The following is a 21,734-nucleotide window of genomic DNA, read 5'->3' on the forward strand; positions in this document are numbered from 1 at the left end:
AAAACACAACATAAAACCAATAAAAAATAAAATTAAATAACTTATAAGACAATAATTTGTTTGTGTGGTTTTGGGTTTACTTATTTTTGCTTTTTTTTTTTTTTTTTTTTTAAGTATGACATCAACAATCTAAAAAGCTTGTTGAAACAAATATGCCTTAAATAGCTCATAGAACTGTGATTCTTCAAATTGCGCAAACCCTCAGGAAGTGCATTCCACAACTTAGCACCTTCCACATTAAATATCTTAGATCCATAATCATCAAACCTAATCTGTCTAAAGAATCATTTAGTACAATGTATCATCTGAACATAAAAATTGGGGAGGGCAATAAATTCTTAAAGATATTGACATTCCTCTGTCATTAGCATCATTCAATGCCTGTACCTGCTAGTGCTATTACTATAGTTAGACAAAGAATTGATCCTTCTATGTTTTGGGAGATAGTTCTCACACAAGTAGATTTTCAAATCACTTAGATACATTGCATAATATTCTGCCTTCAACAGTTGATAAATTGGCTCCTCTAACTTCAAATGTGAGGCTAATTGGACATTGGGTGCCATGATATAATGAGGAATTAGCAAAACAGAAAAAATCCTGTTACAACCTAAAACATATTTGGAGAAAATCCCATGATATTGATGCAAAACTGCAATGGAAGTCTGCTTTTAGATGACAAACTAGCAATTCAATCAGCTAAACAGAAATGCTATTCTTCATGAATAGAAGCTAATTGTTTAGATCAAAAGAAGTTTACATTTTTCTATTTGACAACTGTTCAATTAGGACGAAGCAGTATTCAAGCTTCTTGCCCTTTACCTGAAGATTTACCCCTTTATTTTGCAGATAAGATCATGAAAATTAGGTCAGCTATGCCTTCTAACTTGAAAGAGGTAGTTCATCTTTCTGTCATAATTCTGAGGCATATCCAGCAGATAGATATTGGTCATCATTTCTACCTCTTACTCTCCTTGTAAGAAAAGGTTACTATTAAAGAAATTTGCCTAAATGTTCCTGTTTATTGGATAGTTGCCCTGCTTACTTGATGGTGGATCCACTGTCTCAAATTATAAATTGGTTAATGATAATTCAAAAGTCTTCTTCAGGAGGGTCATTCCCCCATCTATGCTAGGAGGAATAATTCACTTATTAAAAATGCCTCAATAGAATCTTCCAGAGATACAGACCGGTAGCAAGTATTCCATTGGTTGTTAAGTTAGCAGAGGTTTCTGTTGCACAATTGTCAGATTTTCTACTGAAATTTGACTGCTTGCATCCCCTGCAATTTGGTTTTAGACCATATCATTCTATAGTGCTATTGGCTATTGTTTCTGAGATAAAAACAATACAGGGGAGGTGACTAATGCTATGTTATAGGACACATTAAAGGTGGTTGTGTGGGGGAGCGAGGATTAACAGACTAAGGGGTCAGAAGAATATGGAGTTGAGGGAACAATTACAGCATTGGGAGCATCAGCTTAAGAAGGTGCCCATGGTGGAGGCAGGGGAGAGAGTTGGAGAGGCTGGAATGGGAAATTTGGGAGCTACAATTTAAGGATGTAGATTATAGGAAACAGCTTTTAAAAGCAGAATCTCTTTGAATTCGGGAACAAAACGGGAAATGTGTTTTCTAGGAAAAAGACATTTTCAAGATATTGTAAAAATAAAGGGTAGGGAAGATATTTCACTGTATTCGAATAGGGAGATTTGGGATCATTTTGTAAATTTTATAGCAGATTATATAGTAGGGAAGAGGGGCAGACACCCAAGTGCACAGATAATTATTTGGTATCTGTGCCTTTGATAGCAGTGTCCGTTAAGGAACGGGAGCAGCTAACTGTGCCTCTGCATATACTGGAACTTCAAAGGGAAATAGAGGAGTTGAAATCAGAAAAAGCCCTGGGGTTAGATGGATATACTGAATTGTTGTTCTATAAAATGTATGGTGGGAAGGTTGAGAATTTTGTTTTGAGTGGGGAATGGGGCATTGCAGTCCTATTGAAGCCAGGCAAACACCCAGCCCTGTATGGGTCTTATTGTCCAATTTACTTTTTAAGTATAGATGTTAAGTTGCTGTTGAAGTTTTTGGCAAACAGATTAGCCAGGGTGTTACCAGGGTTGACACATTTATATAAGGCAGGTTTTATTCCAGGGAAGCAAGTGGCAGAAATTTTTGAACCATAAAATTTTGGTTTTATTTGTGTTTAGCTTTACAAAAAGGAAGAGGACCAAAGTGCAGGTACTTACTTGTAGCAGGTTTTCTCCAAGGACAGCAGGCTTTATATTCTCACAAGTGGGTGATGCCGACCCACGTCGTTCGGTCCAGAATTTACCAGAGTTAAATGAGAGTTTAGTGGAGAACGACACGCTACACCATGCTGCAGCGGAGAAATTGAATGAATTCTTTGCTTCAGTCTTCACCGAGGAGGATTTGGGAGGGATACCGGTGCCGGAAAAGGTATTTGAAGCGGATGAGTCAGAAAGACTAAATGATTTCTCTGTAAACTTGGAGGATGTAATGGGGCAGTTCTGCAAACTGAACAGTAGTAAATCACCGGGACCGGATGGTATTCATCCCAGAGTATTAATAGAGCTGAAAAATGAACTTGTGGAGCTACTGTTAGTAAGGTGAAATTAGATCTTACCTGCTAATTTTCTTTCCTCTAGACCCTCCAGACCGGTCAAGACGCGTGGGTTATGCACTCCTACCAGCAGAGGGAGACTGAGAAAACACTGAGCTTTGGATACTGTATATATAACCTGTGCAGTACACCCACTAGCCAGTATAACCGTAACAAAGCAGAGAAACTAAAACACTAACCAAAACTATCAACCCTGTACGTGGTCATTGCCAAATGCAAGAACAACTTTTGTTCCTTTTATCTGTTTTACTCACTGTGTTCTGTTTGTGCTTCCACAGGTGGGCTATCCAACCACACCTGTTTCAGACTCGTACTAACAATCATCTGAAAAAAACAAGAGTCTGAATTATGTAAACCACAATCATCAGCTGCCAAGAGATATCCAATCACTAAAGTATACCTCCTGGCCTACAGAAAAAAACAGGGCGGGCTCTTGACCGGTCTGGAGGGTCTAGAGACCAGTCAAGACGCGTGGGATGTACCAAAGCAGTAAATCTCTACGGGTGGGACCCCCTTAGGCCAGAGGTCAACACAGCAGCCCCAAAACCTGCCTCCTCTTTAGCATGAACATCAATCCGATAATGTTTAACAAATGAATGCAGAGAGGACCAGACTGCCGCCCGACAAATATCTAGAGGAGGAAGCATACTACTTTCCGCCCAAGAGGCTGCTACTCCCCTGGTGGAATGAGCCGAAAAACCCTTAGGTACCGCACGACCCTTCAAGACGTAAGCAGACGCAATTGCCTCCTTCAACCACCGAGCTATCGTTGCCTTGGACGCCGCCGCTCCCTTTTTAGAACCGCCAAAAAGAACGAACAGCCGATCAGATGTTCTGAACTCTCGAGTTCTAGACAGATAACACCGCAACACTCGCTTCACGTCCAACTTCGCCAGTCGACGTTGTTCCGAGTCTCCGGCTAGATTCCCTAAGACTGGCAAAGAAATGACCTGATTCACATGAAAGTTGGACACTACCTTGGGCAAAAAGGAGGGCACCGGTCGCAGAGAAACCCTTTCCTTGGAAAAAGACAAGAAGGGCGTCCTACAAGACAAAGCCTGGAGTTCCGAAACTCTGCGCGCTGATGAAATGGCTACCAAAAACACCGTCTTTAAGGACAGATCCTTGTCCGTAGCCGAAGCCAAAGGCTCAAACGGAGGCCGAATTAACGCCTCCAAAACCAGATTCAAATCCCACGAAGGAATCAACCGGCGTTGCGGAGGCCGAAGCAATTTCACTCCTTTCAAAAACCGAACCACATCCAGAGACGAAGCCAACGACCTACCCTGAACCTTGCCACGAAAACAAGACAAGGCCGCCACCTGAACCTTCAAAGTAGACAAGGCCAGCCCCTTGTACAGACCATCCTGCAAAAATTCTAACACATCCGCTAGCGAAGCATGAATAGCCCTCAAATTCCGAGCCAGGCACCAGTGCTCAAAAAGCCTCCAGACTCTAACGTACGCCAGAGAAGTGGACTGCCTACGGGAACACATCGTAGCAACAACTCTGGAAGAAAAACCCTTCTTCCTCAACTTGCTCCTTTCAAGAGCCAAGCCATAAGCGAGAACTGAGCAGGATCTGGGAGAGTGATGGGACCTTGACACAACAACACTGTCTCTGTCAATGGCAGGGGTTCCGCTACTGCCAGACGCACCAGATCTCCGTACCACGGGTGACGCGGCCAATTTGGAGCTATCAGAATCACCCGACCTGGGTGACGTTCGATGCGTTGAACTACTCTCCCCAATAACGGCCACGGAGGGAACACGTACAGCAACTCCTGAGGCCACGGCAGCAGCAGGGCTTCGATTCCTTCCGACCGCAGGTCCCTTCTGCGACTGAAGAACCGCCGCACTTGCGCATTGCACACCGTTGCCATGAGATCTATCACTGGAATCCCCCACACCGACACAATGCGATTGAAAACCGAGTGATGAAGCGCCCATTCTCCGGGGTCTAGAGTATGTCTGCTCAGATAATCGGCGTCTACGTTGTCCACCCCGGCCACATGAGCTGCCGACAAGGCCTGAAGATGAAGTTCCGCCCCACTGGCATAACTGCCTGCTTCCTCCGCGACCGCTCGACTCTTTGTGCCCTCTTGCCGATTGACGTAAGCTACGGCCGTGGCATTGTCACAGAGAACTCAGACAGCCTTGCCTTGAAGCAGCGTCTGTAAAGACTGAAGAGCCAAACGAATGGCCAGAGTCTCCAACTGGTTGATGGACCACTGGGCTTCCTCCTGAGACCACCGTCCTTGTGCCACCTGACCAATGAGCCCCCCAACCAGACAGACTGGCATCCGTGGTGAGAACTACCCACTCTGGAGCTTCCAATGGCATTCCCATTACCAGGTTTCGAGTGTCTAGCCACCAACAGAGGCTGAGACGCGGAAGAGCAGTCAGAGGCAAACGCATTTCCAACCCCTGCAACTGCCGCATGTGCGCTCTGGCCCAGGGAACCACCTCTATAGTCGCTGCCATCATGCCCAAAACCTGAAGGTAAGCACGCGCTGTCGGTCTGTCCCCCGCCAGAAAGCGACGAATCTGATCCTGTAACTTGCGGATCCGAAGAGCCGGCAACACCACTCGACCATTGAGCGTCTCGAAGCGCACTCCTAGATACTCGAGAGATTGGGACGGGACAAGATGGCTCTTGCTGTGGTTCACTACCCAACCAAGCGATTCCAGAAAGGCTACTACTCGCGCTGTAGCCACTTCGCTCTCCGACTGAGACTTGGCCCGAATCAACCAATCGTCCAGATATGGGTGCACCAAAACACCCTGTCTCCGCAATGCCGCTGCCACTACTACCATGACCTTGGAAAAGGTGCGGGGAGCTGTTGCTAGCCCGAAGGGAAGAGCACAAAACTGAAAATGCTTTCCTAAGACCGCAAAGCGCAGAAAACGCTGATGCGCCGTCCGAATGGGAATGTGAAAATAAGCTTCTGTCAAATCCAGCGACGTCAGAAACTCTCCCTGTCGAACCGCGACAATAACGGACCGCAACGTCTCCATGCGAAAAGAGGGAACCTTGAGCGCTGAATTGACTCCCTTGAGATCCAACACAGGACGCCAGGCATCCTCCTTCTTTGGTACTACAAAATAGATCGAATAGCACCCTGAGCATCGCTGCGCGGGAGGAACAGGAACCACTGCTCCCAGGGCGAGAAGACGACGCAACGTGTCTCGAACTGCTGCTCTCTTGATTCTTGAATGACACGGGGACTCCAGAAACCTCTCGGGAGGCGACTCTTCGAATTCCAGCGTATAACCATCTCGAATCACCTCGAGAACCCACTGATCGGACGTGATTTGGACCCAGCTCTGGTAAAACCGACTCAGCCAAGCCCCTACCCGTACCAGAGCCTGGGTCCTCACACCTTCATTGCACATTACGCCCGGAAGACTGTCCTCTCGAGGCAAAGTTACGCCCTCTGCGACAATTCCCTCAAAAGGACTGGGTGCGCTGAAAAAAACGGCCTCTAAGAGACCCACTAGTCCGTCCCGGCCTATACCGTCGGGCCTCAGTAAAACGACCATGAGCAGACACCCCCCTGGTGCCCGACTTGGGTCGTAAATCCGGGAGGCGAGGAACCTTAGCATCACTAAGGCCTTTCACTAAATTGTCCAAATCCTCTCCGAAGAGCATGGTTCCCTTAAAGGGAAGAGAACACAACTTCGCTTTAGAAGCCGCATCCGCGACCCAACCTCTCAGCCATAGGGCCCTACATGCTCCAACTATCATAGCTATATTCTTGGCGGACGCTCTCAACAAATCATAAAGGGCATCCGACAAGAAAGAAGAACCCATCTCGAGCTTGGCTAACTCATGAACTCCGGAAGCCCCAACCTCCACTGACTCATCAAGGAGTTTCTCGGCCCAGTGAAAACATGCTCGGGCTACCAGGCCCCCACATACAGAGGCCTGGAGCGCGAGCGCCGACAAATCAAAACTACGCTTAAGAAAGGCGTCAACCTTCCTATCCTGGGGGTCGCGGAGAGTGGCTCCGCCGTCTACCGGGATAGCCGTCGCTCTAGTCACTGCTGTAACCACTGCGTCTACCGTAGGGGCCTTAAAGGAATCTTTGTCCTGCTGAGGAAGAGGATAGAGCCGCGCCATTGCCTTAGAGACCTTGCATGGAGCATCCGGTGACTTCCACTCCTGGGAAATCATCTCCCGGAGGTCCTTTTTCATAGGAAAGGACCGCGCCTTACTGTGAATACCCTTTACCAAAGGGTCCTGTCCAGATTCACCCACGGGCACCTCAGGCTCAAACTTAAGTGTCACCGTGACCTGGTCTATGAGCTCCGCAAGCTCATCCCTATGGAAGATTCTGACAACAGAGGGGTGGGGTCCTCACCAGGTAAAGCATCAATAAGGTCACGAGAGCCTTCAAACCCCTCTACCTCCTCCTCAATACCTAGTGGGTCTTCCGAACCCAGCTGAGACAAACAGTCTCCATCTTCTGACCATTCTAACCTTGGTCGTTTAGTCAGCATAGAGCCATGACCCTCCTCCACTTGAGGAGGCCCAGACTTTCAGGCTTGGAACAGGGTCCACACAAACTCCAGAGGAAAACCGACACTTCCTGAGCCCTCCGAGGGTACCTTCTGCCCTAAAACGGAGGAAGCTGGCCCCACACTCGGCGCATCTGCGGATCGCGCTTGACTCAAAATGGCGGCCGTTCCCGCCGAAACTGTACCTGCCGACATCGCGTCTGCCTGCGATCCCGCTGACACTGAAACCGCCGATCCCGTTGGAACTCCCGCGGCCAACACGGGGGAAGCCGAAATCACCTGTTTAGGCTCACCACAAAGGCGACACTGACCGCCCGCCGTCTCTAACCCCCGCCGTGAACAGGCGCGACATCGAAGCAGCTTGCCGGTCATAATAAAATAAACACACAGTCCGCCTTCGCGCCAAATACTCTGTTACCGCAAATTCACACTGCTCTCCCGTCTAGTGCAAGGAACTGAACTCCCCATCCGTTCCGCACCAAATAAATAATAAAAGGCTCTTAAAGGCCCAGAACACTGCTGGCAGCTGAAAATTGTGAGGCACTCAAGGCTCCAGTACAGAGAAAGCAGCCGAGGCACAGAGCTGCCACTTATTCAGAAATGGACAACAGCATAGGGGGAGGGACCCGCAACACAGGTGTTAACACCCCAGGGGAAACACTGGGCCCCACCGGACCCAGAGTCCCGAAGCACACTTTTTTTTTTTTTTTTTTTTTTTTTTTTATTATCCACGTACAGGGAGACACAGAATGAACCAATTTGGAACAAACAACCCAATTATTATCTCCTATGAGCAAAACTACCTCACCAGACCAGTGAAGACTGCACAGGCTGTCCTTCTACCTCTGCTGAGACTGAGAAAATACTGGCTAGTGGGTGAACTGCACAGGTTATATATATAGTATCCAAAGCTCAGTGTTTTCTCAGTCTCCCTCTGCTGGTAGGAGTGCATAACCCACTCGTCTTGACCGGTCTAGAGGAATATGCAATTTATCCCTAAAATCAGGTGTGGTACTGGAAGATTGGAGGGTGGCCAATGTAACGCAGATTTTTAAAAAGGGTTCCAGAGGAGATCCGGGAAATTATAGACCGGTGAGTCTGATGTCGGTGTCGGGAAAAATGGTGGAAGCTATTATTAAGAATAAAATTACAGAGCACATACAAAAGCATCGGCTATTGAGACAAAGTCAGCATGGATTTAGTGAAGGGAAGTCTTGCCTCACAAATCTGCTGCATTTTTTTCGAGGGGGTGAACAAACATGTGGACAAAGGGGAGCCGGTGGATATTGTATATCTAGATTTTCAGAAGGCGTTTGACAAAGTGCCTCATGAAAGACTCCAAAGGAAACTGGAGAGTCATGGGATCGGAGGCAGTGTATTATTATGGATTAAGAGCTGGTTAAAAGATAGGAAGCAGAGAGTAGGGTTGAATTGTCATTATTCTCAATGGAGAAGGGTAGTTAGTGGGGTCCCTCAGGGGTCTGTGCTGGGACCGCTGCTTTTTAACATATTTATAAATTACCTTGACATGGGAGTAACTAGTGAGGTAATTAAATTCACAGATGACACAAAGTTATCCAGGGTCATCTAGTCGCGGGAGGAGTGTGAAAGATTACAAGAGGACCTCGTGAGACTGGGGGATTGGGCGTCCAAATGGCAGATGAAGTTCGACGTTGACAAGTGCAAAGTGATGCATGTGGGAAGGAGGAACCCGAATTACAGCTATGTCATGCAAGGTTCCACTTTAGGAGTTACGGACCAAGAAAGGGATCTGGGAGTCATCGTGGATAGGACGTTGAAATCTTCCACTCAATGTGCTGCGGCGGCTAAGAAGGTGAACAGAATGTTGAGTATTATTAGAAAAGGGATGGAAAACAAGCATGAGGATGTTATAATGCCGTTATATCGCTCCATGGTGCGACCGCACCTGGCATATTGTGTTCAGTTCTGGTCGCCTCATCTCAAAAAAGATATAAAGGAATTGGAGAAGGTGCAGAGAAGGGCGACGAAAATGATAAAAGGAATGGGACGACTACCTTATGAGGAGAGGTTAAGAAGGCTAGGACTCTTTATCCTGGAGAAAAGGCGGCTGAAGGGTGATACGATAGAGGTCTACAAAATAATGAGTGTGGTAGAGCGGACAGATGTGAAGCATTTGTTTACGCTTTCTAACAATAATAGAACCAGGGGACACAAGATGAAATTAGAATGTGGTAGGTTTAAAACAAATCGGAGAAAGTTTTCTTTACTCAGCGCGTGGTTAGACCCTGGAACTCATTGCCGGAGAAGGTAGTGACGGCAGCTGGCCTTGCTGAGTTTAAAGGGGGTCTGGACAGATTCCTGAAGGAAAAGTCCATTGATCATGATTAAATTGGGGGTTTTTGCCAGGTTCTTGGGGTCTGGATTGGCCACTGTTGGAGACAGAGTGCTGGGCTTGATGGACCTTTGGTCTTTTCCCAGCGTGGCAGTGCTTATGTGCATGTATGAGAGTCTTCCCGCCCGCTGTGAGAACACGGTCTCCCCTCAGTTTAATAGTACAGCAAAAATAAAGTAAAAATAACAAAGGAGACAACTCCATGGGGAAGTGGGAGGGATTGTGAGAATATAAAGCCTGTAGTCCTCGGAGAACACCTGCTACAGGTAAGTACCTGCGCTTTCTCCAAGGACAAACAGGCTTATTAATTCTCACAAGTGGAGAATCCCTAGCATCCAGGCTCACCAAAAACAAAAAACATTGGTCAATTGGGCCTTGCAATGGCAAGGACATAACACAGATTAAACTGAAACTATATCCAATCTGAATGAGAGTGCAGCCTGGAACAGAATAAAATGGGCCTAGGAGGGTGGAGATAGATTGTAGATCCCAAACAGATTCTGCAACACTGTCTGCCTGAACCGACTTTTGTGTCAGGTATCCTGCTCAAGGCAGTAGTGTGATGTGAATGTGTGGACTGAAGACCACGTCGCAGCCTTGCAACTTTCTTCAATGGAGGCTGACCTCGTGAGCTACCAACGCAGACATGGCTCTGACAAGACCCTCTATGGTCAGCCCAGCCTTGGCATAAGTGAAGGAAATGCAATCTGCCAGTCAATTAGAAATGGTGCATTGGGATCAAAACAAACAAACAACTGGGCTAACTATCTGTGGGGCCTTGTCTGCTTCACAAAATAGGCCAATGCTCTCTTGCAATCCAAGGTGTGCAAGCTGCTTTTGCCAGGATGGGCATGAGGACCTCCGACACCACTTTCGTTAGGAACTTAGGGTGAGTGCAGAGGATTACTCTGTTGTGATGAAACTTAGTATAAGGTGCATCTACTACTAAGGCCTGAAGCTCACCGACTCTACGAGCTGAATAGTCACCAAGAAACAACCCTCCAGGTCAAGTACTTCAGATGATAGGAATTCAGTGGCTCAAAAGCAGATTTCATCTGCTGGGTGAGAACGACATTGAGATACTATGACACTGGTGAAGGTTTGATACGGGACTGACAAAAGCAAACCTCTGATGAAGCGAATAGAGGCTGTCTAGAGATGGTCTTTCCTTCTACACACTGATAAGCACTGATTGCATTAAGCTGAACTCTTATGAAGTTGGTCTTGAGACCAGACTCCGATAGGTGTAGAAGGTATTCAAGCAGGGTCTGTGTAGGACAAGCAAGGGGATGTAGGGCCTTGCTGTCACACCAGAAAGCAAACCTCCATTTGAAAGAAAAACACCTCTTAGTGGAGTCTTTCCTGGAAGCCAGCAAGACCTGGGACTGCAAGAGAGCACTGGCCTCCGAAAGACCCAAGGAATCAAATTCTAGGCTCTCAACATCCATGCTGTGAGAGCCAAAGACTGGAGGTTAGGACCCCTCATTCTGTATGAAGAGGGTTGGAAATACTCCAATCTCCATGGTTCTTCAGAAGATAACTCCAGAAGAAGACTGAACCATATCTGTTGTGGCCAGTACAGCACAAACAGAATCATGGTTCCACGGTCTTGCTTGAGTTTCAACAAAGTCTTCCCCACTAGAGGTAAGGGAGGATACGTATACAGAAGACCTGAGGAGGAAGGCATCCAACGTTAGTCTGTTGTAGGCCTGAAGCCTGGAACAGAACTGAGGGACCTAGTGATTCATTTGAGTGGCAACAAAAATCCACCGAGGGGGTGCCCCATGCTCAGCTCTTGCGAGCTATGCCCATATTAAGAGACCACTAGTGTGGTTACATTATCCTGCTCAGTCTGTCAGCCAGGGTATTGTTTTGTCTTAAATTTGTTTATTTATCAATTAAACAAAATAAACTTACATCCACAAGAGTAACCTTGCTACAGTAACACAGCACATATACAAGCATTCTTGTTATAAACATATACATAGATTCATTTAAAGTTAGCTTCCTTAGACCACCAAACAATGAGGGGCGGACTTAATTTAGGGAAGATTTTTCACATAAACTTAAATCATAAACTTGACGAGTGAATATCTCTATATGTTCTAACTGAGATCAGTTCTGTTGTTTAGCATCCAGAAAAAACTTGAGCTGCTCCGGCATAAAAAAACATGTTTAACCATCCCTATTTTCACTATGCATTTACAGGGGTATACTAACAAAAAGGATCCTCCCAGCTCTATAGTCTTTGACTTTAAATTCAAAAATTCTTTCCTCCGGTGTTGCATTTGTTTAGTTACGTCAGGAAACATTAATATCTTTGCTCCACCAAAAGGAGTTTTTGCATTTCGAAAATATAAACGTAATATGGAGTTCAGATCTTGTTCAAATACAAAGACCACAAGAAGAGTGGCCCTTTCTGTCACATCCTCTAGGGACTGCTCCAATTTTGCAGAGGTATCTTTTAAACCCTCATTTTTATCTTCTACCAAAGGACATTGAACTCCGTCACTCATTCCTTCAATATTTCTCTTAGGAATATAAAATATTTTACTTATTGGAGGTATTGTCTCTCTCGACATTTTTAAATTCTCCATTAAATATCTACGGAATAAATCCATAGGAGTATATCCTATTAATTTTGGAAAGTTCAAAAGTCTTAAATTCAACCTCCTATTAAAATTTTCAGGTTGTTCGATTTTTCTCTGTATAACAATTCTTTCTTTTATCACTGCTGATTGAAACTCTTTGAACTTTTCCATTTCTTTTTGAAGCGGTGTCACACACATTATTAGATCAGATTTAACAGATTCCACAGTAGTCTTTAAGTCCTCAAACTTTTGATTTAACAGACTTACTTCGCTGGAAGATCTTTGAAGGGTTTGGTCCATCTTAGTTAACATCTGCCAAATTTGTTCTAGATTTAACTCCGGCTGATTTCCTAGGGCCTTCTTTCGGGCCTCTTCTCCCAGCACTTTTGTCTGCGTCGGTAGTTCCCCACTGAATCGCATCCCTTTTCCACTTCTGGAAGGGGGATGTTTCTCCTCTATCGGCGCAGTAAGCGCTGGACAAGGAGGAACTGTCTGTGCAGGGGGGAAAGCGATGTTTCTTCACTCAGCAGCGGGTCCCCTTCTCTGGGAACTGCCGCATCAAGCTCCTCTACCCTGGTATTCTGAGAGACTCCGGAGAAGAAGTGCTCCGAGGTTGGTTGTTGCAGGGAGGAAGCCGAGATCGGAGGGGGAACCGATCTCACCGTCCACTTCCTTTTCGTATGGGGCATTTTGGGTTTTTTTTTTTGCGATATAACTAAGGAAAAAACAGCGCAACTCTCGGAGCTAACTCACGCCGCCTCCGGTCACATCGCCATCTTGGAAACGCCCTCGCCAGGGTATTGTTTTTGCCCGCCAGATATGTGGCTCAAAGAAACATGCCATGCTGGTGAGCCCCATGTCACATCCGGACGGCCTCCTGACAAAAAGGGCGTGATCCGGTGCCCCCCTGCTTGTGAACATAATGCATTGCAACCTGTTTAAATGAGTACAATTTGAAAAGACAGCTGATCTCTGAAAGCCTTTAGTGTTCCAAATCGACCAGAGCTCCAGCACACTGGGTGGACCAAACACCTTGGGTTGAATCCCATCTACATGAGCTCCCCATTCCAGGAGAGGTGCATCAGTTGTCAGCACTTTTTGCAGCTGAGGTATTTGGAATGGAATTCCCAGAGTCAAATTGGATCAAATGGTTCACCACTGAAAAGAGCATACAAGCTCTGGAGACATTTGGATGACACCTTCTAGATTCCCTGTGGCTTGATACCACAGAGAAGCTAGGGTCCATTGAGCTGATCTCATGTGAAGACGTGTCATGGGTGTAATGTACACTGTGGAAGCCACATGGCCCAACAATCTCAACATCTGCTGAGCTGTGACCTATCGAGAGGCACGAACTTGGACGCGAGAGCGACCAGATTGTCTGCTCGTGTCCAGGAGGAAGGCTCGAACCATCTGAGTATCGAGCAGGGCTCCTATGAACTCCAATCGCTGGACAGGACAGAGATGGGATGGGGTAGTTTCAAACAAACCCTAGTAGCTCAAGCACCCGAATAATCATTCACATGACTCCTGAGCACTCTCCTCCGAGGTGCTGTTCACCAGTCAATCGTCAAGATACAGGAGCACGGACTCCCAGTCTGCGTAGCTGTAGCATGATATGAGGAATTTTCAGAATTATTGATTTTGTTGGAATATATATAGATATTTATATAAAAAAATGTTTTGCTACTGCAACTTGAGTTGTATCAGAAAAACTGGTCTGACCTTTACCCTTCCCCTGAAGACCAATAATAGCTTGTAACAATAGAACTATCACCACAGCTCCAAAGAACAAAGTCTGCATATTGACAGCAATCACAGACTGGAGTTAAAAAAAAAGACAGCCATATACCTGAAACTCCCAGACCATGATCCATCTGACAAAAATCCCATCTAACTGCAACTTTCAGACAATAACTCTCTTAATCCTGTCAAGTATGGATGTCTGCCACCAGCAGATGGCCAGCCAGGAATCCTTATGATGTCATTTAAACATGTGACCAGCTACCCTGTCTAATTTTCAAAAGCCAGAAGAGAACCTACCCCTGAGTTTTCATTAGATCAAATACACCCCACACCTGACTTCAGCTTATGGTTCAACAAGAAATTATAATATACTAGAACATTCTCAGTCTGCCATCTTTGCTCTCTTTTCTCTCCTCCCTGGACCCTGTCTGCTGGACGATCTGCACCTCTCTGAAATCTCTCTAGGACAAGCCAGGTTCCATTCTCAACAAATCTGCCAAAAACACTTCTTTTCCAGCAAAGAGCTTCTTCAACACTTCAGCCAGCAGCAGAAAGAATTCACCTGAGCCCCAATCAAAGTGAGTTACTATTAGTCCACCCTAATTAATTCAGATTTTCTAACAATATTTATCTTGTGGCACATTTCCCTTGTATAAAATCCCTAAAAACTGCCTTCTAACATTATTGCATTACCTGTATTGTAAATAAACGTTACTGGTAAGAATCTATTCTGCATGTTCTGAGCACATGTCCTTAAATATTATGGTTAATGCAATTCCCAAAATCAAATATATTCCTTTATCACCTTTTTTACATAGCAATGCTGCAACTACCACTAGATATTTGGTGAAGACACTGGGAGCTGGCCTTGGTGAAGACACTGGGAGCTGACACAAGGCCAAAAGGCAACACGCGGTACTGAAAGTGATGTGTTCCCAGACGAAATCGAAGATTACAAGTATCAGGATGTGAGTATATGCATCCTTTAAGCCCAGAGAGCATAGCCAATTGTTTTTGAATCACTGTGAGAAGGGTGTCCATGGAAACCATCCTGAACTTTTCTCGGACCAGGAATTTGTTCAGGGCCCTTAGGTCTAGGATAGGACACATCCCCTCCCCCCCGTTTTCTTTTGCACAAGGAATTACCTGGAATAGAATCCCATTCCTTCTTCCCCTGGTGGAATGGGTTCAATCACATGGGCCTTCAGAAGGGTGGAGAGATCCTCTGCAAATACCTGCCTGTGCTGAGGACTGTACGAATGGGCTCTCAGAGGACAATTTTGAGGTTGGAGATACCAATTGAGGGCATATCTGAAACAGAAAATTTGAAGAACCCACCGGTCAGAGGTTATAAGAGGCCACCTTTGGTGAAAAAACTTTAACCTCAACCTGACCAACAAGTCGTCTGGAATGGACACTTTTACTACAGATATGCTCTGCTGGAGCCAGTCAAAAGCTCATCCCTTGCTTTGCCTGGGGAGCAGCAGGGGCCTTATGTGCACGCTGTTGGCGTGAATGAGTATGCTGGGGCTAAGCCTGAACAGGCTGGCGAGCCGAAGGGGTGTACCTAAGCCTCCGAAAAGAGGCACTCCTCCTTGGTTTGCCAAAAATCCTCCTGAGGATGCAGAAGGTGTCCCAGTGGGAGAGAGGAGATGGCATCAGTGTGTTTTTTGATTTGGTCAGCGACCTCCTCAACCTTCTCTCCAAAAAGGTTAACTCCCTGGCATGGGACATCCACCAACCTCTGCTGAACAGAATGTTCCAGGTCAGAAACATGCAGCCATGAGAGTCTGTGCATTGCTATACTCTGAACAGAGATCCTGGATGCCACATCAAAGGTGTCATAAATGCCCCTGGCCAAGAACTTGTGATACGCCTTCTGCTACTTGGCCAATTGGCGAAATGGCTCGGCCTGCTCTGGACGCTCGTGAAGAGCTGGTATGAATGTATTTGGGAGATAAGCATTGAAGCCTGGTACATCTTCCTCACAAAAGAATCCAAGGTTCTAGCTTCTCTACTTGGGGGCGCTGAGGCATAGTCCCTGGAACTCCTGACCCTTTTGAGAGCGGATTCCACCACCATGGAATTGTGAGGCAACTGAGGCCTATCAAAACCAGATGCACTGCAGATCCGCTACTGGGTGTCAAACTTCTTGAGCATGATAGGGACTGTCAGAGGGGACTCCCAGTTCCTAATGAGGATTTCTTGGAGTACCTCGTGGAGATGGACATAGCTTCCTTAGGAGAAGACGTATAGTCCAGGACCTTGAGCAATCCTGGCTCTGGGCTTCTCCTCCACTGCTAAAGGGAATAGCATCAGCCATTTCCTTAACAAAAGCTGTGAACGAAATGCTCAGAGGGAATTCCATAGGACTCATCTGAGGAAAAATACCTTGGATCCTCCTCTGAATCCCATGAGCACTCCCCTCTTTGGTGTCAGACAAAACCTCCTGATGGGAGGGTCTACACTGAACCTGCCTCGACATGGAGGAACCATGACTGAGAACGTCATCGAGAAGTCAGTTCTAACCTCGACGTGGAGGAACCATGACCTTGAGAACGTCAGAGAAGTCCGTTCTCGCCTCGACTCAGGCGAAGCTTCCTCCACCCAAGTCGGGGGCATGCCGACTTGGGTGGCAGTCTACATCAGAGCCACATGTGGCATCGGTTTCGAAGGCCACATCAGGAGGCAGGGTAGGTGAAAGCACCCCTGATACTGATGAACACTGTTGCATAAGGCCATCCAGTGGCTCAGGATGCGCTCATCGAGGGTTGACACCTGGAAAAGCTGGGGTGCAGCTCAGGCACAGGTTGTAGAACTGCTGGTATCGATGCGGTAGCAGGGTCTTGGCTGCTGGAAGATCGGCACATCGGCACCTCCTGTATGGAGAGGGAGCAGTCCTCCCTGTGCCGACGCTTCTCAGGTGCCGAATCCTTTGATGCCCCAGAGCTCCCAGAACCATGCATTGAGGGTGACCGATGATGATGCTTCTTGACCTTCACCCAAAGCATGTCACAGAGGCTCCTTGGTGCAGACAGGGACAACGTTGAATCCACGTCACCTCTGGGTCGGGTCCAATGATGCTCGATCGATCCCAGGGGCCCTGCACAGCAGGAGGTCTCGAGGCAGGTGGAGACCAATGCTTCACTGCTCCCAGTGTCTAGCAGCAGCCATGCTTACCTATGCTCCCGGTGCTAAGCTCGACGTTAATGCTGACTCCTCCGAAATCTATGCCGATGCAGACATTGAGGAACTGGACTTGGCTCCAAAAGTCCTCTCTCGTTGATCCTCTCTGGAAACCTGGGTCCTCTTCTTCATGCAAAGACAGAGAACACAGTTAATGGGGCTACGGTTGGGCCCAAGACACTGTAGACACCAAGAATGGGTGTGTTTCCCAGAGCTTGTCCGACTGCACTGGGTACAGTGCTTGAAGCCACTGGGAACCTTTGTGGACATGGAAGAAAAAACTTCCTTGACTAAATCAAACAAAGCGATGGTGCCAAAAAAAGGGGCAAGACATGGTAAAAGGAAAGGGAAAATTCCCGGCCGAAGTCAAGGCATAAAAGCGGCCTGACAACAGAAAATAAACTTAAATTTGGGCAAAAATCACTAATACTCAAGGGAAAAATAAAAGGATGGAGGTTCCAACAACAGGAAAGCAATAAAAGAAGAAAAATAGGGGAACTTCCGGTGGTAAGATGGCGATCTAACGCACATACGAGACGCTCCTGCTGCCTTGAAATAATATTTCCTAAAACAATTCTAGTTACTTACAATGCCTCACACTAAAAGAAAGGCGATAACCAGGAGCCAACTGCTGGCGGCCAGGACTTCATCTCCGCGGCAGCAAACATTGGAGCGCTTCGTGGTGAATCAACCTCGCGAAGCTGGAGAGGCGAAACCCGCTATGGACGCCGTCGTAGGAGCGCCGACGCCCCAGGGTTTGGACATCTCTCTCTCACCCCCGGGGATTATTCCACCTCCATGCCCGGCAACACAAAGGAGAGAGTAAGGTCTGTTTGAAGCAACGGAAGTCGTTGAAGGTAACATTCAGCCCGGCAGTGCCTCTCCTGAGTTTGCAACGGAAGAAAGCTTGGAAGAAGCAAATCCTGCAGAAATAACGCTGACTTTAATTTGGAAAGCGCTTCAAGATCTAAAACAAGTTGTTTCTAAGTCCGTTCGAGAAACCACTTCAATTGGGACAAAAATGACTCAGTTAACGGAATCCTTGGATAAGGTACGTTCAGAGACAATGGAAAAAATATCCCAGAATTATGAAGAAATAAAAAGTATAAAGATTACAGCTGATTCACTGGTAAAAGATAAACTGTTGCTTCATAGAAAAATGGAACAGTTAGAAAACTTCAATCGAAGATTGACTCTTAGAGCAATAAACTTCCCCATAATACCTGGGATATCTCCAAATGATCTATTTAAAAAATACCTGAGAATCTGAACTTACCATCTCAAGCTATCCCTCCTTGTAATAAAATCTATTATTTAAAAATGCCAGCAAAGAAGAATGAACCTGGACAAGAGGGTAATGAAATAGATCTTCAGAATTTAACGGCTATATTGGAAGAATCCATAACTGAAGTGACAACTCGCGGTACTTTAATTATTTCCTTAATATTTGAGCAAGACTTAAGTTCACTGATGAGATTATACTTTAAAAATCTCCAGAAACCATTTTATGGTCAAAGAATATGGATCTATCCTGATGTTACTAGAGTAACTCAGGAAAGACGTAGAAAATTTTTGTTACAGAGGGATAGAGTGAGAGAAATGGGAGCTTCATTTCTACTCGCCTACCCCTGTAAATGTATTGTCAAATATTTGAATAACAAGTATATTTTTTATTATCCTGAACAATTACAGGGTTTCGTAGATAGGAAAAGCTTGAATTGAGAATAATTATAAGAAATAGCGAGAAAATATCAGAAGTAATGCCACTGACGAATAGACAATATTTCCTTTTATTAATCTCTCCTATATGATTTTCACCACCTTTTCCACCTCTGAAGACTGAGGTCTGAGAAAGAGATATGATTGTTATAATATTATTTGTTTGAGACCTGTGGGTCCAGATGTTTATTTTCCTTTAAAATGATCTCTATGTTTTCACAAGTGTGTTGTTATTACAACTTGTATATTGTTTAAATAATAAAAATAAAAAAATAAAAAAAAGAAAAATAGTCAAAAGGTACAAAAAAAGCTCTCTAGGACCAAGCGATGTGAGGAGACTGTAAAAAAACACATCTTCTCCTCACCGCGGTAGAAAAAGAACTGAGACCACCACGTTTTCACGTTGGATGGAAAGGCACTCACGCACGTGAGGTGGAGTGCGAAAACACGCCTTCACCTCACCGTGGTAGAAAAAAAAAAACTGAGGGGACCGTGTTCTTGCATCGGACGGGAAGGCACTTGCGGATGCATGGTGGAGCGTGTCTCGCACTCCACAAAGCCCTTGTTTAACTCTGGTAAATTCCGGACTGGGCGACACGGGTTGGCGTTGCTCATTTGTGAGAATTAATAAGCCTGCTTGTCCTCAGAGAATACTTAATTCTGTTGATGCAACAAGATATACTTGTGAATAACAAATCCTCCTGTACAAGATCTTAAAAATCAAGATATCGTCTGCATAACAGCAAAGGCACTCACCGCTGTTTAACATGACTGAACCTAATGAATTCAAACATATTAGTATTGGCGAGAGTGGTAACCCCTGTGGCACATCACAGGGAGGTTGCTAAACAGATGAGCGTTTTCTGTTCTTTCAATTATAGTTGATCAGAGAGCAACTAAACCAATTAAAAACTTGACCATAGAATCCAATTTCACTCAGTTTTTCCAACAAGAAATGGTCTACTGTGTCAAAGGCAGCCAACATGTCTAACTGAAGGACAATGTCTTCATAAGCCAAAAAAAAAGTTCTTAACCTCTGTTAATGCTAGCAAAACAGCTTCTATAATTCTGAGCCCAATTGTGAAGAGCGTAAAATAGTGTGGCTGTCCAAATATTTGCAAGTTACAGTCCAATTATAGATTGAATCAATTTAGTAAACAAAAAAAATGTTTGCAATAGGTCTTAAATTGCTAGATTTAGTTAAATCTAAGACTTCAGATTCAGGGATAGGAGTTAAGACTATAGACCCCACGGAAGGAGAAAAAACAACCAGACCTCAAAATACAGTATTTATTTATTACATTTGTACCCCGCGCTTTCCCGCTCATCGCAGGTTCAATGCAGCTTACATAGTAACAAAAGAATATAATCTGTAGTATCTGAATCAACAAAGGAGGTATGTAATAGGACAAATGAACAAGGAGTAAATGGAATAGAAGAGATGTGAGAGAAAGGATAGGGATAGGTAAGGAGGTGGGGCGATAAAGGAGAAGTATACAAATAAAACAATCCAATTAAGAATTTGTAAGGGAGTATCGAAGTAAAAAAAGAGGACACAGTGAGTAGCAGAAAGTCTAAATAACAAAGTATAGATAAAAAGTTTGGGAGGAGAGGTAAACAGGAATTGCAGAAAGAATGTACCTGTGAGCAACAAGTGTGAACTTTACACTGAAGCACATGGGACGCCAATGTAGTGATTAAATCACACAGCTGAATTTAGAAAAGACCACACTGGGAAAATGATTCAATAACAAAACTACTGTAACCTGCTCTTCAGGGGTCAACAGGCAGATAAAGATTTTGGTACTGCTAAAGGCCCAAGTAAACTGTCATTTATCAATGCAAGTGTCTTTGAAGGCAGTCCTCTAAAGGTAAATAAACTTATAGCTACATCTCTCACATATCAGAGTTCTTGCAGCTGTATTGGGTCACACAGAGTCTTTGTAGATACGTGTATTTTTTCTAGCAAAAAAGGTGCCGGTACTCAAATGCTAGGCCACCCTTCAGAAGTGGGGTGATCACTGAGGGACCCACCCCATAATAGCTAGGCCCCCTGCAACCAGTCACAGAATCTATGACAAGACAGAATTGGTGTGTAGAGCCTGAGCTCTATCATTAAAACTTGGGGTCCGGACTTCCGGTGGAGCCGAGCGGCAAGATGGCCGCGGACTAGAGGAGCTCCGCAACCCGCTATCGGGCTCTTTGTTCCCCCGCTCTTTGGACTCTCCAAACAACATCCAGGAGATGTCCAAAACCCCCCAGAACCGGAGGGCAGCGCCGAAGATCTTCCAACACGCTTCATAAAGCGGGAAAATCGACGATATCAGTGCATGCGGCTCGAACCAAAATGGCGACCAAGGTGCAGAGTGAAAGAAAGTTTAGAGACAGCAGCGCGGAAGACCGGCGAACAGTGTAAGAGCGATAAAACCAGATATCGGGGAGGCTAGAGGCGCAGCAGCATAAGGGAGGCGAGAGAAAATTGGTAACGTTTCCATCTTCCCTTCCCCCTCCCCCCCCTGGCGAACAGGCACGGAACAGAGTTATTGAGGCACTGGGAGACCTTGCGAGAACAATATAATACAAAAGGCCAAGAGCGCTAATCCTTACTTTAGAGTGTGGCTGGCGCTGCTTACAACAGCGTGGACATCCAAACAAAGTTTATTGCTGCAACACTGGCTGTTGAGAGGAGGCGACGTCGGAAAGTGGAGAAATAGCGCGCCAGCATTAAAACACAGCAGAGATTTTGGGCAACCAAGCTTAAATTGGACTCTGGCAGCCACAAAACAGAGTTTACATAACATTATTAGACAATAACACAGAGAGCTGATGGTAAGCTAAAGGCTGCGGGCACAACACGAGCAACTAGTTAAAGGAGAAATTAAGAAGGGGTTGGACTTGCGATCAGGATTAGCGTGGAGAAAAGACTTAAAGGACTCTCAAGCATTAAATGACA

General features: G+C 45.6%; 1 protein-coding gene across 1 annotated transcript in view; it reads right to left on the reverse strand.

Annotated features, from left to right (window-relative positions):
- Nucleotides 1–21,734, reverse strand: part of RTF1 (RTF1 homolog, Paf1/RNA polymerase II complex component) — a 212,769-nt gene that overhangs the window by 128,559 nt on the left and 62,476 nt on the right. The window lies entirely within an intron of this gene.

Source organism: Microcaecilia unicolor, chromosome 9 (genome assembly GCF_901765095.1).
Source record: "Microcaecilia unicolor chromosome 9, aMicUni1.1, whole genome shotgun sequence".
Classification (NCBI taxonomy): domain Eukaryota; kingdom Metazoa; phylum Chordata; class Amphibia; order Gymnophiona; family Siphonopidae; genus Microcaecilia; species Microcaecilia unicolor.